This window comes from Triticum aestivum, chromosome 3D (genome assembly GCF_018294505.1).
Source record: "Triticum aestivum cultivar Chinese Spring chromosome 3D, IWGSC CS RefSeq v2.1, whole genome shotgun sequence".
NCBI classification, from domain to species: Eukaryota; Viridiplantae; Streptophyta; class Magnoliopsida; order Poales; family Poaceae; genus Triticum; species Triticum aestivum.
The window spans coordinates 510,267,934-510,284,146 of NC_057802.1; positions in this window are offsets into that span (position 1 = coordinate 510,267,934).

Genomic DNA, 16,213 nt, shown 5'->3' on the forward strand with positions numbered 1-16,213 from the left:
CCAGAGGCAGCATCGATCGGCTTTAGTTAGCAGCAGTAGCGAAGGAATCGCTCGATCGGGTTCAGTTAACAGCCATCGATCGATCGCTCGGGTTCAGTAACGCGTAGCCTGCAGTGCAATCGCTCGGGTTCAGTTAGAGCCCAACGCCTCGCTCGGGTTCAGTTAGAGCCAACGCTTCGCACACATGCGCATACGTGTACAAGAGAAACGCGCATCGCTCGGCCCCCGACCTCCCACCGTAACCGGGAACTCCCCGAAATTTTCCTCGCCCACGCTTCTACCATGGTTTTTTCCGTCGTGGACGGCCCAAAGAATGTCATGCAGCTGTGTCTCCGGCCCACCCAGGACGAAAATCCCATTTTCTTTCATGATTTTTTGTCATAGAAGTAGGAGCCCACCACATCTATGATGATACCGGGTTTTGTCACAATTATCGTCATAGAATATTTTTTTGTTCGGCCCAAAGTGTCACGGATGTGTCTTTTTTTGTAGTGACACCACGAACACTAAGTCAGGGATCGCCGGGTTACCCAACCCGGCCACGCCATTTTATGTTTCCGTACGACTGGCTGTTTGCCAACCGGCTTCGCCGGATTGCCGCCAGCCGGCCCAGTGGGTGTTTCGCTAGCACTCAACTTTTCGAACGCCTAAGTACTGCGCGCTCCTCTCAAAGGCCAAACCCCTTGTCACGGACCGGAGCCTCGGCCGTCAGACTCGCGGGGGGGAGCCGAAGGGGGGAAAGTCGCAAGAAAACGGCTCAACAAACGAAAAGCAAAAGCGCAGGCATCCACGAATTTCATACATACCGCCGGGTTGGTTGACCCGGCCCCATCACTTCTAACACCACCGCACGACCGGCTGCCCGCCAACCGGCTTTGCCGGATTGCCGCCAGCCAGCCCAGTGGGTGTTTCGCTCGCGCTCAACGTTTTGATCGCTCAAGTACTACGCGCTCCTCTCAAAGGCCGAACTCCTTGTCACGGACTGGAGCCTCGACCGTCAGACTCGCGCGGGGGTTGGGAGCCCGAGAGGGGAAAAGCGCAAGAAAACGGCTCAAAAGACAAAAGGCAAGAGTGCAAACATTCACGAAATTTATACATCACCAGTTCAACTTCAAACAGGCCCAAGGCCAGAATTTGAACTGGTGATGTATAAATTTCGTGAATGTTTGCACTCTTGCCTTTTGTCTTTTGAGCGCGTGAATGTTTGCACCCTTGCCTTTTGTCTTTTGGGCTAGCTCTCCGAGCCGGCTCGCTGGCCCATCAACGTGTCCAGCGACAGGTCCGGATGCCAAGACATCGCGAACCTGAGCGTCATCTCGGCGCCAGCTCGAGCGGTGGAAACGCGCCAGTCATGGAGCTGATCCGGCCCCGCCTCCAACCACCGCGCCAGCCGCGTGAAGCTGTTCAGCGCGACAGAACCCGGTCAGAGGGCCGCCATCATCGTCGCGCCGGCCTCAGAGAGCCACTCCATCTGCTCGCTCAAGACTCGCAGACGGGCCTCGACGGCGGTCATGATCTCCAGGAAGGTCCAGGGCACCCGCGGGTTAGTCCCGGAGCTGACGATCCCCTGAGGGTCGCGCTAAAAATGGAGCGCCTCCTCCGCTAGCTGGCGCGTCACCGGGAAGGCCCCTGTCAAGAAGAAAAGCAAGTCAGAAGAAAGTCACCAAGGACAAGAAGCCGGGGTCCCAGCCCGGCAAAAAACCCAAGGAAAGCACTTACTGGAGAAGGACTCTTCCAGGTGCTACGCTTCGAGCAATGTACCATGCCGATCCCGGGCGATGGTGCGGTCACGCTCCTGGAGAATCTTCTCCAGATCGGCGACCTTGGCAAGGGTCGCCTTCAGCTCGGCGTCCTTGTCATCGGCCGTCTTCTCGGCGTCCTCGTGGCGCCGGGTTTCCCCCTGACAGGTCTCCTCCGTCGTGGCCACCAGCGCGTGCAGGCGCTCCACCTCGGCCTGGAGCTTTCCCTTGTCGTCGGCCAGCTTGCCGCATTGCTGGTCCGCCTCGGCAAGGGCCTGCTTCGCCTCCACAACCTTGGCGCCTTCCTCCTTGAGGCGCTCCACCTCGACCTCAAGACGACCCTTGTCGCCCGCCAGCTGCTCCCGCAGCCGGCTGGCTTCATCAAGCGCCTGACGGGCTCCCGTCGCCTTCGCCCTCGCCCTCGCCACATCGGCCCCAAGCCGGCCGGCGTCAGCAACGAGCCGGCCATAGTGGAAGCCGGCCCGGATCAGCTGGGTCCTCCAGGAGAGCACCTCGGCTCCAGAAGAAAGATTCAGAAACAAAGTACTACTTTAAGATTCGACCCAACTGCTACGCAGTTGGCCCGAATCTCGGGGGCTACACCTAGTGGGTGCGCTGGCGCGCCCCTACTAAAAAAGAGCACGCAAGAAAAGTACTTGCCATGGCGTGGAGCTCCTCCTCCTTGGCGACGAGCTGCTCCTTGAGCCGCCGGTGCATCTCCAAGAGTCGTTTGAAGAAGCTGACCTGGTAGGAGTCTAGTTGCTGCAGAAGACAATGATCAACACAGGACATCAATTTAAGATTCGACCCAACTGCTAAGCAGTTGGCCCGAATCTCGGGGGCTACACCCAATGGGAGCGCTGGCACGCCCCCACAAAGAAGAAGCAATGGAAAAAGAACGGCGGAAAGCAAGGGAAACTCACGAACACGGCGCGCTCCCGCTCCTGTGTCTGCTCCACCTCGTCCTGGGTGAAGGCCTGGATCCGGTCCGCTCGCCCTCGCAGGCGTCGGGTCACGGCGGCCATCGCCGCCTCCTCCTGGGTCAGAGGCCCGAAGAAGACCTCGCTGGTCCCGCTCCGCGCCGGCTGTCGGTGTCAAAACCAGCGGATCTCGGGTAGGGAGTCCCGAACTATGCGTCTAGGATCGATGGTAACAGGAGACGGGGGACACAATGTTTACCCAGGTTCGAGCCCTTTCTATGGAGGTAATACCCTACATCCTGCTTGATTGATCTTGATGAATATGAGTGTTACAAGAGTTGATCTACCACGAGATCGTAATGGCTAAACCCTAGAAGTCTAGCCTATGTGAATATGGTAATGAATCTGTCCTCTCCGGACTATGCTCTCCGGTTTATATAGACACCGGAGAGATCTAGGGTTACATGAGGTCGGTTACATAGGAGGAAATCTTCATAATAGGTCGCCTAGCTTGCCTTCCACACCAAGTAGAGTTCAATCCGGACACGGGTATTGTCTTCGGCCTTCGTATCTCCACAGCCCATCAGTCCGGCCCATGGATAACAGGCCGGACGCCCGAGGACCCCTTAGTCCAGGACTCCCTCAGTAGCCCCTGAACCTGGCTTCAATGACGAGGAGTCCGGCGCGCAGATTGTCTTCGGCATTGCAAGGAGGGTTCCCCTTCTTCCGAACCCCAAGGTAGTCTTCGGATGTGACGATTGTATCCGGACCAGTGTATATAATTTGCAGAAAATACAATACTTCACGAGTCCAATCTGCTGACAGCTGTTTATGACATTGTATCACGCCTGCCCGGTTATTATTTCCAACCGTTGGCTAGCCCGTCGCCCCATGTCTTGGGAAGCGGTTTTATTGGCACGTCTTGTCAAAGCAGAGACCGTGTCCCCTTATTCGCGGGATTTTCAGTAATGCAGGTATGCGTAACCCAACCGTCCCCTGGGTACAACTCTTTGGGGATAGGTAAGTTTCAAGACCCAGGAGGGGACGCTCGATGTTCTGGGCCTTCATATAGGGACCCAGACTTGTCTTTCTTCTTTCGTGCTTGCTTCTTCCTCAACCCCAGCCACCTCGAGTTCTAGCCCTCGAGTTCCAATCACCACCAGCCCCAATCATGTCCGGGTCCAGCCATTCAGGCCAGTGGGTGGCTTCTTTCGTCACGGAGGAGGATATTGCGAAGCTCCGCGTAGCGAGGTACCTGACCCCGGAAATCCTTCATCGGCTTCCTGCCGAGGGGAAGATTATTCCCACCCCCAAATCCGGCGAGAAGGTAGTATTTGGGTCCCACTTCCTCCATGGGTTAGGGTTCGCACTTAACCCCTTCGTCCGGGGGCTCATGTTCTACTATGGCTAGATTTTCACGATCTGGCCCCGGACTCTATTCTTCTCATCTCGGCATTCATCGTCACGTGTGAGGCCTTCCTCCGGACTCCTCCGCACTTTGATTTGTGGCTCAAGACCTTTGATGTGAGGCCGTAGGTGATAGAGGGGGAGCAGGCAGAGTGCGGCAGCATTGTAATAAACAAGCTTGCCAGCGCGGTTTGGTTTGAAGGATCCTTCGCCGAGTCTTCCGAACTATGGCAGCAGGGGTGGTTTTATGTCAACGAGCCGTGGGGCTCCAAGTGGGTGGCTACGCCTGCGTTCCGACCCGGCCCTCCGACTCAGCTTGCTTCATGGATCAACAAGGGGTTGGACTGGGGATCCGCTAATGAGGTGCAGACTCTGCAAGGTCGCATCTGAAGCCTTACCGAGAAGGGCATCGATCTTGTGAACGTCGTTCAGGTAATGCTGGTCCGCCGGATCCTGTCGTGTCAACGACGGCCTCTCCGTATGTGGGAGTTCAATCCAGAAGAGCGGCGGACTCTTCAGCACTTCTTCAATACTACGCACGAAGGAATGTGGAAGTTATATTTCGGCGAGCGAGAGCAATGGCCGGACACCACCGAAGACGTCGGCCTCGACTGCAATCATCCGGACACTCCGGTAAGTATTCAATCCCCGCACACCTTTCATTCAAGAATCTCTTGACAAGCCACTAAACGTCTTGTCCTTATACAGGACTAGATAAAGAAAGCAGTGTTAATCTGGTGTCTGGCGCCCCTTCTCGAAGACCTTGCGTCCGCCCTACTGACGCGGATGTTGATCCCGACACCGTACCTGGTGTCTACAAAGGGGGGCGAGAGCGGGGAGCCCAGAGGAGATGCCCTTCCTAAGGGCGATTTAGGCGCTGTGTTCGGGGAAACCGAAACCCTTTTGCCCAGGGGCAAAGGCGTGGAGGGGGCACTTCATTGCAAGAAAAGGGCCGCCTCTGGAGGTCAGGAGGGGAAGCCTTCCAAGAAAGGGAAAATGCCATCGTCGGGCGGCTTGGGCCGGGAAAGCGATGTCGTCGTTGAGCTTGATGATGAGGACGAACCTCCGGCTAGACCGTAAGTGGAGCAGGGCACATTAACCATACCTCATTCTTATTACTGAAATAACCCTCCGACATATGTGCATCCTCGCAGGTTAACGCCTCGTGTTTCTCAATCGTCCTCCTCCTCGGGAGACCTTCTTCCGGAGATGATGGAGAGTGACACGCCTTCTCCGGCCTCTTCGCCTAACAGGGTGGATGATCTCGAGGTGTCGTCCTGGAGGGCTCCTCCCAACCGGCAAGTAGCGCAGGAAACGAGGAAGGAGCTACCCGAAGGTGGTGCCTGTGTCACTCAGGGTTCGGGGACCAAGAATGACGGCCCCGAACTGTCCGTTCTACAGCCGGAGACAATGCTGGAGGCGGGTAAGCGGATTCCTTCAAAGGAATGTCGTGCTCCGGCAACGGTGTCCGAAGACCCAGGAGTGCCGGAGACACTGACGGACATGCTGCGGCGAGCGTCCGTTTCAGAGGAGCACCCTGCCTTAATGGTTACGGTGGTCAAAAAAGTTGTATCTACGAAGAGCGGGTTGAACGAGGCCTTTACAAGCCTTCTGAGAGGTTTTGAGGTTTGTGATGTAATGTTGCCAATTGAGTAATATTGATAGAATGCACCTGTTGTGTATGCAGTAGCCCCTGAGACTCGGATCGCCTTCCACAGGAAGTGATCGGAGGATCGAAAAGATATTTTCAGGTACTAACTTGGTTTAATTTGGAATGCAGGCTGTCTCCCCTCCTGCCACTGCCCGAAATTCGGAGGTAACCGAACTGCAGCGAAAGCTGGATATTGCGGAGGATGACATTGCTTTGATCAACAAGAGTCTTGACGACTCGCAAGGTATATATTTCGAGCTTTCCTTACACCAATATGCTTGTAATGTAAGCTTAGCTCTGAAGAGAGTTTGATATGAAATGTGCATCAATGCAGATGGTGCTGCCGCCGTGGAAGCCCTTCGGGCGGAGCTAGCCCGGGCCATAAGGTCGAACCGGACATAGTTCGGCGATGAGCCATCTGCCAGGGATAGGTTTTTTAGTGAGCTTAGTAGATCGCCCATAGGCGAGTGCTGAAAGACATCTGCGGCGCTGAACTTGAATATCGATAAACGATCGAGTTCGGTATCCGCGAGCTCGCAGGGTGCGGAACTCGATATCTGAGAGGAGTCCGGGGTTCCGTTGATGTAGGTATCGTATGCAGTGGGATCTGCGCGCGGCTCCAATGCCGCAGACTCGGTAGCCCCCGTGATGGGGTTGAATCTCCCATCTTCGGACATCTTGATCAGCTCCGGATCTAAGGCCGGAGTTGTTACAGGAGCTATCTCCTGGATGCGGCCCGATGACAGTTTTAAGCCATGTTCAACGGGGCGAAGGGGAGCGGTTGCCGCGGTCTCAAATCCGTCGAAGATCAAGTCCCCACGGATGTCCGCAACGTAGTTCAAACTTCCGAATCTAACCTGATGGCCAGGGGCGTAGCTATCGATTTGCTCCAGATGGCCGAGCGAGTTGGCCCGCAGTACGAAGCCGCCAAACACAAAGATTTGTCTGGGGAGAAAGGTTTCTCCCTGAACAACGCCACCACCGACGATTGAAGGGGCCATCGAGCCTTATGTCGACGGCACAATGGAACTCTCAATGAAAGCACCAATGTCGGTGTCAAAACCGGTGGATCTCGGGTAGGGGGTCCCGAACTGTGCGTCTAGGATCGATGGTAACAGGAGACGGGGGACACAATGTTTACCCAGGTTCGGGCCCTCTCTATGGAGGTAATACCCTACTTCCTGCTTGATTGATCTTAATGAATATGAGTGTTACAAGAGTTGATCTACCACGAGAACATAATGGCTAAACCCTAGAAGTCTAGCCTATGTGAATATGGTAATGAATTTGTCCTCTCCGGACTATGCTCTCCGGTTTATATAGACACCGGAGAGATCTAGGGTTACATGTGGTCGGTTACATGGGAGGAAATCTTCATAATAGGTCGCCTAGCTTGCCTTCCACGCCAAGTAGAGTCCAATCCGGACACGGGTATTGTCTTCAGCCTTCGTATCTTCACAGCCCATCAGTCCGGCCCATGGATAACAGGCCGGACGCCCGAGGACCCCTTAGTCCAGGACTCCCTCACCGGCTGCGACCCAACGGCCTGGTGACCCCCGGACCAGAGCACCAGGGCGTGCTCCCCTCTGGCTTCCTCCCCTGTGTCCGGTGCCTTCTCCAGCGCCCTCGCCGGCACCATCGCTGGATTGGTGGCCGGAGCGGCCTGCAGCCCCACCACCAGGGGCGCCTCGCTCGTCGGCGTCCGAGGCGTCCCCTCCGCCGCCGTCCACGGCGCCTCCTCTAAGACGGCGTCGCCGCCGCCTCTGTCAGCCCCCGCCCGCTCGACCGCATCAGTCCGCGGCGGGGTGTCTTCCCCGACGACCACGACCTCCTGGTCGAGATCCATCACATCCGCACACCCGTTAACAGGCTTTCCGTGGGCCGGCCCGTTACCTTTTGACCAAGTCAAACGGGCCGGCCTTTTCACCGGAATGGGCCTCTATTGGGTCGTGCCACGTGTCGACGTATCATAGGCGCCTCCTGTCCAATGAGTGGATGACATCTATCCCAACGGTGAGCCAACACGTGTTTCCTCTGGCCAATGAGAATTTTACACGTGGAAAATCCCCATTGGCCTGGGCTGTTAACGGGTTATCGGATCCAAAACCGAACCCGATAGCTTAACGACGACCTGTTACGGTGGATTCCACATGTCGGTCACCCTTGATGAAAACACTTCTATGACGCGCGATTTATCGTCATGGAAGTGGACACTTCCGTGATGATAATTTTGGTAATGTCATGGAACACTTATACGACATCACAGGTATGACTATCTTGATTCTGTCATAAAATTGTCATGGATGTACATGCATGACAGAAAACGTGACCTACTGTGACAGACACGTATCATCACGGAAGTGTATTTTTTTGTAGTGGTAAGTAGCTTCACCGAGGTCTTTCATTGAAAAACTCTTATTCAAATATCCTTTTATGCTATCCAGAAACTCTATATCATTTCCAATCAACAATATGTCATCCACATATAATATTAGAAATGCTACAGAGCTCCCACTCACTTTCTTGTAAATACAGGCTTCTCCGAAAGTCTGTATAAAATCATATACTTTGATCACACTATCAAAGCGTATATTCCAACTCCGAGATGCTTGCACTAGTCCATAAATGGATCACTAGAGCTTGCACACTTTGTTAGCACCTTTAGGATCGACAAAACCTTCTGGTTGCATCGTATACAAAACTTCTTTGAGAAATCCATTAAGGAATGCAGTTTTGACGTCCATTTGCCAGATTTCATAATCATAAAATGCGGCAATTGCTAACATGATTCGGACAGACTTAAGCATCGCTACGGGTGAGAAAGTCTCATCATAGTCAACTCCTTGAACTTGTCGAAAACCTTTCGCAACAGGTCAAGATTTGTAGAGAGTAACCATCAGCGTCAGTCTTCTTCTTGAAGATCCATTTATTCTCTATGCCTTGCCGATCATCGGGCAAGTCATCCAAAGTCCATACTTTGTTCTCATACATGGATCCTATCTTAGATTTCATGGCCTCAAGCCATTTTGTGAATCTGGGCTCATCATCACTTCCTCATAGTTTTTAGGTTCGTCACAGTCTAGTAACATGATTTCCAGAATTGGATTAACGTACCACTCTGGTGCAGAACGTACTCTGGTTGACCTACGAGGCTCGGTAGTAACTTGATTTGAAGTTTCATGATCATTATCATTAGCTTCCTCTCTAGTTGGTGTATGCATCACTAGAACTGATTTTTGTGATGAGCTACTTTCCAATTCGAGAGAAGGTACAATTACCTCATCAAGTTCTACTTTCCTCTCACTCACTTCTTTCAAGAGAAACTCCTTCTCTAGAAAGGATCCATTCTTAGCAACAAAGATCTTGCCTTCGGATCTGTGATAGAAGGTGTACCCAACAGTTTCTTTTGGGTATCCTATGAAGACACACTTCTCCGATTTGGGTTCGAGCTTATCAGGCTAAAGCTTTTGCACATAAGCATCGCAACCCAAACTTTAAGAAACGACAGCTTAGTTTTCTTGCCAAACCATTGTTCATACGGTGTCGTCTCAACAGATTTAGATGGTGCCCTATTTAAAGTGAATGCAGCTGTCTCTAATGCATAACCCCAAAATGATAGCGGTAAATCGGTAAGAGACATCATAGATCACACCATATCTAATAAAGTACGGTTACGACGTTCGGACACACCATTACGCTGTGGTGTTCCAGGTGACGTGAGTTGTGAAACTATTCCACATTGTTTTAAATGAAGGCCAAACTCATAACACAAATATTCGCCTCCGCGATTAGATCGTGGAAACTTTATTTTCTTGTTACGATGATTCTCCACTTCAATCTGAAATTCTTTGAACTTTTCAAGTGTTTCAGACTTGTGTTTCATTAAGTAGATATACCCATATCTGCTCAAATCATCTGTGGAGGTTAGAAAATAACGATACCCACCGCGAGCCTCAACACTCATCGGACCGCATACATCGGTATGTATTATTTCCAATAAGTCAGTTGCTCGCTCCATTGTTCTGGAGAACGGAGTTTTTGTCATCTTGCCCATGAGGCATGGTTCGCAAGCATCAAATGATTCAAAAAGTCCATCCGCATGGAGTTTCTTCATGCGCTTTACACCAATATGACGTAAACGGCAGTGCCACAAATATGTTGCACTATCATTATCAACTTTGCATCTTTTGGCATCAATATTATGAATATGTGTATCACTACGATCGAGATTCAACAAAAATAGACCACTCTTCAAGGGTGCATGACCATAAAAGATATTACTCATATAAATAGAACAACCATCATTCTCTGATTTAAATGAATAATCGTCTCGCATCAAACAAGATCCAGATATAATGTTGATGCTCAACGCTGGCACCAAATAACAATTATTCAGGTCTAAAACTTATCTCGAAGGTAGATGTAGAGGTAGCGTGCCGACGGCGATCACATCGACCTTGAACCATTCTCGACGCGCATCGTCACCTCGTCCTTAGCCAATCTTCGTTTAATCCGTAGCCCCTGTTTCCAGTTGCAAATATGAGCAACAGAACTAGCATCAAATACCCAGGCGCTACTACGAGCATTAGTAAGGTACACATCAATAACATGTATATCAAATATATCTTTGTTCAATTTCCATCCTTCTTATCCGCCAAATACTTGGGGCAGTTCCGTTTCCAGTGACCAGTCCCTTTGCAGTAGAAGCAGTCAGTTTCAGGCTTGGGTCCAGACTTGGGCTTCTTCCCGGGAGTGACAACTTGCTTGCCATTCTTCTTGAAGTTCCCCTTCTTTCCCTTGCCCTTTTTCTTGAAACTAGTGGTCTTGTTAACCATCAACACTTGATGCTCTTTCTTGATTTCTAGCTCCGCAGCTTTGAGCATAGCGAAGAGCTCAGGAATTGTCTTATCCATCCCTTGCATATTATAGTTCATCCTGAAGCCTTTGTAGCTTGGTGGCAGTGATTGAAGAACTCTGTCAATAACACTATCATCCGGAAGATTAACTCCCAGCTGAGTCAAGTGGTTATGATACCCAGACATTCTGAGTATGTGTTCATTGACAGAACTATTCTCCTCCATCTTGCAACTATAGAACTTGTTGGAGACTTCATATCTCTCAACTCGGGCATTTTCTTGAAATATTAACTTCAATTCCTGGAACATCTCATATGGTCCATGATGTTCAAAACGTCTTTGAAGTCCCGATTCTAAGCCATAGAGCATGGCACACTGAACTATAGGGTAGTCATCAGACCGCGTCTGCCAGATGTTCAAAGCGTCTACATTAGCGGGAGGGGGCTTGTCACCTAGCGGTGCATCAAAGACATAATTCTTCTGTGCAGCAATGAGGGTAATCCTCAAGTTACGGACCCAGTCCGTGTAGTTGCTACCATCATCTTTCAACTTAGCTTTCTCTAGGAACGCATTAAAATTCAAGGGAACAGTAGCACAGGACATTGATCTACAACATAGATATGCAAAAACTATCAGGACTAAGTTCATGATAAATTAAGTTCAATTAATCATATTACTTAGAACTCCCACTTAGATAGACATCCCTTGAGTCATCTAAATGATCATGTGATCCATATCAACTAAACCATGTCCGATCATCACGTGAGATGGAGTAGTTTTCAATGGTGAACATCTCTATGTTGATGATATCTACTATACGATTCATGTTCGACCTTTCGGTCTCTAGTATTCTGAGGCCGTGTCTGTACATGCTAGGCTCGTCAAGTTTAACCCGAGTATTCCGCATGTGCAAAACTGTCTTGCACCCGTTGTATGCGAACGTAGAGCTTATCACACCCGACCATCACGTGGTGTCTCGGCACGACGAACTGTCGCAACGGCGCATACTCAAGGAGAACACTTATACCTTGAAATTTTAGTGAGGGATCATCTTATAATGCTACCGCCGTACTAAGAAAAATAAGATGCATAAAAGATAAACGTCACATGCAATCAAAATATGTGACATGATATGGCCATCATCATCTTGTGTCTTTGATCTCCATCTCCAAAGCACCGTCATGATCACCATCGTCACCGGCTTGACACCATGATCTCCATCGTAGCGTCATGGTCGTCTCACCGACTATTGCTTCTACAACTATCGCTAGCGCACAGTGATAAAGTAAAGCAATTACATGGCGTTTGCATTTCATACAATAAAGCGACACCCATAAGGCTCCTGCCAGTTGCCAATAACTTATACAGAACATGATCATCTCATACCGTAATGTATATCACATCATGTCTTGACCATATCATATCACAACATGCCCTGCAAAAACAAGTTAGACGTCCTCTACTTTGTTGTTGCAAGTTTTACATGGCTGCTACGGGCTTCTAGCAAGAACCGTTATTACCTACGCATCAAAACCACAACGGTGATTTATCAAGTTTGCTGTTTTAACCTTCAACAAGGACCGACCGCAGTCAAATTCGATTCAACTAAAGTTGGAGAAACAGACACCCGCCAGCCACCTTTATGCAAAACTAGTTGCATATCTGTCGGTGGAACCGGTCTCATGAAAGTGGTCATGTAAGGTTGGTCCGGGCTGCTTCATCCAACAATACCGCCGAATCAAAATAAGACATTGGTGGTAAGCAGTATGACGATCACTGCCCACAAATCTTTGTGTTCTACTCGTGCATATCATCTATGCATAGACCTGGCTCGGATGCCACTATTGGGAAACGTAGCATGCAATTTCAAAAAAATTCCTACGCTCACGCAAGATTTATCTAGGAGATGCATAGCAACGAGAAGGGGAGAGTGTGTCCACGTACCCTTGTAGACCAAACGCGGAAGCATTTGACAACACGGTTGATGTAGTCGAACTTCTTCTCGTTCCGACCGATCAAGCACCGAACGTACGACAATTCCGAGTTCTGCACACGTTCAGCTCGATGACGTCCCTCGAACTCTTGATCCAGCAAAGTGTCGAGGGAGAGTTTCATCGGCATGATGGCGTGGTCATGATGATGGTGAAGTGATCCGCGCAGGGCTTCGCCTAAGCACTACGACAATATGACCGGAGGAGTAAACTATGGAAGGGGGCACCCCACACGGCTAACAATTGTTTCTGTGTGTTCTAGGGGGGGCCCTCCTCACATATATAGGTTGGAGGGGCGAAAAGGCAGCCAAGGGGCCGCCCAAGTAGGCCGAATCCTACTTGGGCTCCCACCACAAGTCGGCCCCCTTCCTTGTTTTCCGAAGGGAGAAGGAAAGAAAAGGGGAGAGAGAAGGAAGGGGGAGGCCGAATCCCTCCCTTTCCATTCTCTCTTCCCCCTTTCCTTCCTCTTCCTATTCGGCCTACATGGGGGGCGCAGCAGCCCATGCTGGCTGGTGTGTTTCCCCTCTTGGGCCAATAGGCCTGAATCTTTGCTGGGGGTTGCCCGGATCCCCTTCCGGTGACCCGATACGTACCCGGTACCCCCGGAACACTTCCGGTGTCCAAATACTATCATCCTATATATGAATCTTTACCTCTGACCATTTCTAGACTCATCGTCATGTCCGTGATCTCATCCGGGACTCCGAACAACATTCCGTCACTATCGTGGAATTGTCACGGCAGATGTCCTCGTGAAAGCACTTAGTCGTGGAGCCATCGCAACTAGGAAGCAAGAAGGGGTTAATCGGGACAAAGGACACGAGGTTTATACTGGTTCGGCCCCTTACGGTGAAGGTAAAAGCCTATGATCCTGTTTTGAGTGGGATTGCGTATGTCTCGATAACCAGGGAGCGAATCCGCTTGACCTAGCTCTCGATTTGATGTTACTTTCCCTGAACCGCCACCGGGTCGTCCCTTTTTATACAGAGGTCGACGCCCAGCGGCTCATAGAGTCCCAGCCGGCTCATAAATAGTGTCCGGCTCGGTCTCTCTCTATTCCTGCCTTATAGTACAAGTTTACACATATATGGCGGTTTATCTCTACGGGCCTTAAGTCGCCCCTTGGGCCTTGGGCTCTGAACTAACCCGTCATCTCCAGGAGTGATCTTGGGCTTCATGAATCATCTTAAGTATGACCCGACGCCTCCTGGTGGGTCATACTAATAATTATATCCCCAACATCAGGCCCCAGATTGATTTGAACTTGTTCATGTCAATCTTCAATACCTTAAGAAAAATCTTCTGCTCTCTGTCGAACGGAAATTTGTAACCCGCCATGACGTCATCTTCTGGATTCGCAATGACCTACCGTGACATCATCTGTAATTAATTCATATTTTATCCAATGTATCTCAACGGATCTTTATCTTTAATAACCATCCCGAGAATCGAGGCGTCCTGACAAGCTGGATACCCATAATTTCGGCCTCCTCGGTTTTCGCGCCTGCTTTATCAGTCTTTTCCTTATAAATAGGCATGACTGGTCTTTCTCCATTCTCCGCCTTTCCATCAAATTCTTCCTCTCATGACCCTACTGCTGCTCGAGCTCCGCCGCCGCCGCAGCGCAATTCGTCTTCCTCGACCCGGCCGCTGCATCAACCTGAGCTTGTCCAAAGAACGGCGGCGACCCTCCGCAGTAGATCTGCATCCGTAAGTCTCTGCTCTTACGCACCTTAGATCCACATTAGGGTTTGCGAGTTCCTCTGTGTTCTTTGCTGTTCATCACAGATTCTTCGTGGTTTCTCCACTGCATCCTTTTTTGATCTAAAAGAAGTACGAAACTCACGCGGTAGCTGTTTCGCATCCATTTCAGATGCTAGTAGATCCCCTTTTCTTGTACAAAAGCCTCTTTAGAACTGATGAACTCCTCTGTACTGTTTTTTAGGTCTAGAATATTTTTCGTTTTCTGAGCATTCGTTGATCCAAAATAATGATTGCAATCTGTGAAACCTGTTTTTATAACACTTAGTCAGTGTTTGTACCTTGATAGATCCACCTAGCCATGGCGGCTCACACCACCGGCTTTAAATTGCAATGCTCCATAGATAACCTCTACCACACATGGCGTCTCAAATTATTTAACTGTTCATGGCGGCTTAAATAATCTGACATAATTAGCCATATGCCATTAGGCCCCTTTATAAGCCGCCATTTAGAATATGCATTGAAATATTTTTCTCCGGCTTAAATTTGAACCAGGAATTTGACTCTGTCTTAGGCTTCTATCTTCACAATGCCGCCCAAGGCACCCAAAGCACCCGTTACATGCAACTGGGTCAAATCCATCATCATAGATAGCACACTTAATGATTTTGTGAAGACTGGCTATCTGCCAAAGAAGGAGATCATTTCCTACCGTGCTCCTAATCCAACAGAAGAAAAGCCTCAACCCAAAGAAGGGGAAGTCATCGTCTTTACTGATCACATGAACCGGGGCTTTTCTCCACCCGGCTCAAAGTTTTTCAGAGACGTCCTGCACTTTTTTGACCTCCGACCTCAAGATATCGGGCCCAACTCCATATCTAACATTTGCAATTTCCAAGTGTTCTGTGAGGTGTACCTTGGAGAAGAACCCAACTTGCTGCCCTTCAGAGAATTATTTTACTTGAACCGCCAGAATGAACTTGCCAACGGGCCTAGCTTGGAACTTGGTGGGATCTCATTCCAGCGATGGAGAGACTGCATTTTTTCGTATGCCGATCCACCGAGTCATCCCAAAGACTAGAACCAGACATGGTTCTATTGTCAAGATACTTCTCCGGCTGGTGAGAACCTTCTGCCCAGCTTTCGCGCCCTGCGCCTCGAGTCCACTCATCCTCTACCAGATAAGTTGTCTCCTGCTGAACGCCAGAAACTTGCCCCCACCATGAGTAAAGTCAAGGCTCTTTTAGGGAATGGCTTAAATGGCATCGATTTGTTCCGGGTTTGGCTGGCCTGGCGGGTTATTCCATTGAGCCGCCGCCCTGGTTTGATGTGCGACTACACAGGCCAGAAGAATGATCCTCTGCGGCACAGCCCTGGAGATTTACCTGGCGACGTCATTGATGATATGACAAAGTCACTCCTGAATGAGAGCCTAGCAGACTATGTCAAAGTAGGTTTGAGTCCTTTCTGCAAAGCTAACCCGGCTCTAGCGGTAAGCTAGTAATTTAAGCATTTTTACTCTCACCTTTGAGGTTTTACCTTTACTCAAAACTCTTGTTGAAATTCACAGGCCACTGACGAATTTTGGAAGGCCAAATATGATCATGAAGCTGCAAAGAAGGCCAGAAAAGCCAAGAAAGCCGCCAGAAAAGCCAAGAAAGCCGCCAGGAAAGCCGCCGCCAAGAAGAAAGGAAATAAACCCAGTGCCTCAGACATGCTTCGACTAGAGGACACCTCTGAGTCAGAGGTAGCTCTTGATTCTCTAGGCTCCTTTTTTAACTATCTTATTGACATTGATTATCATCAGGAGGATACAGGAGCGAGTCATGCAGTGGTTGAAGAGGTAACTATCATTTCCTCCGACTCCGAGCCTTTGCCAAGACAGAAAGTCCGAAGAGTAACCCGGAAAGTAAGATTTTCACATCATTTAGCTTACCAAGATCCT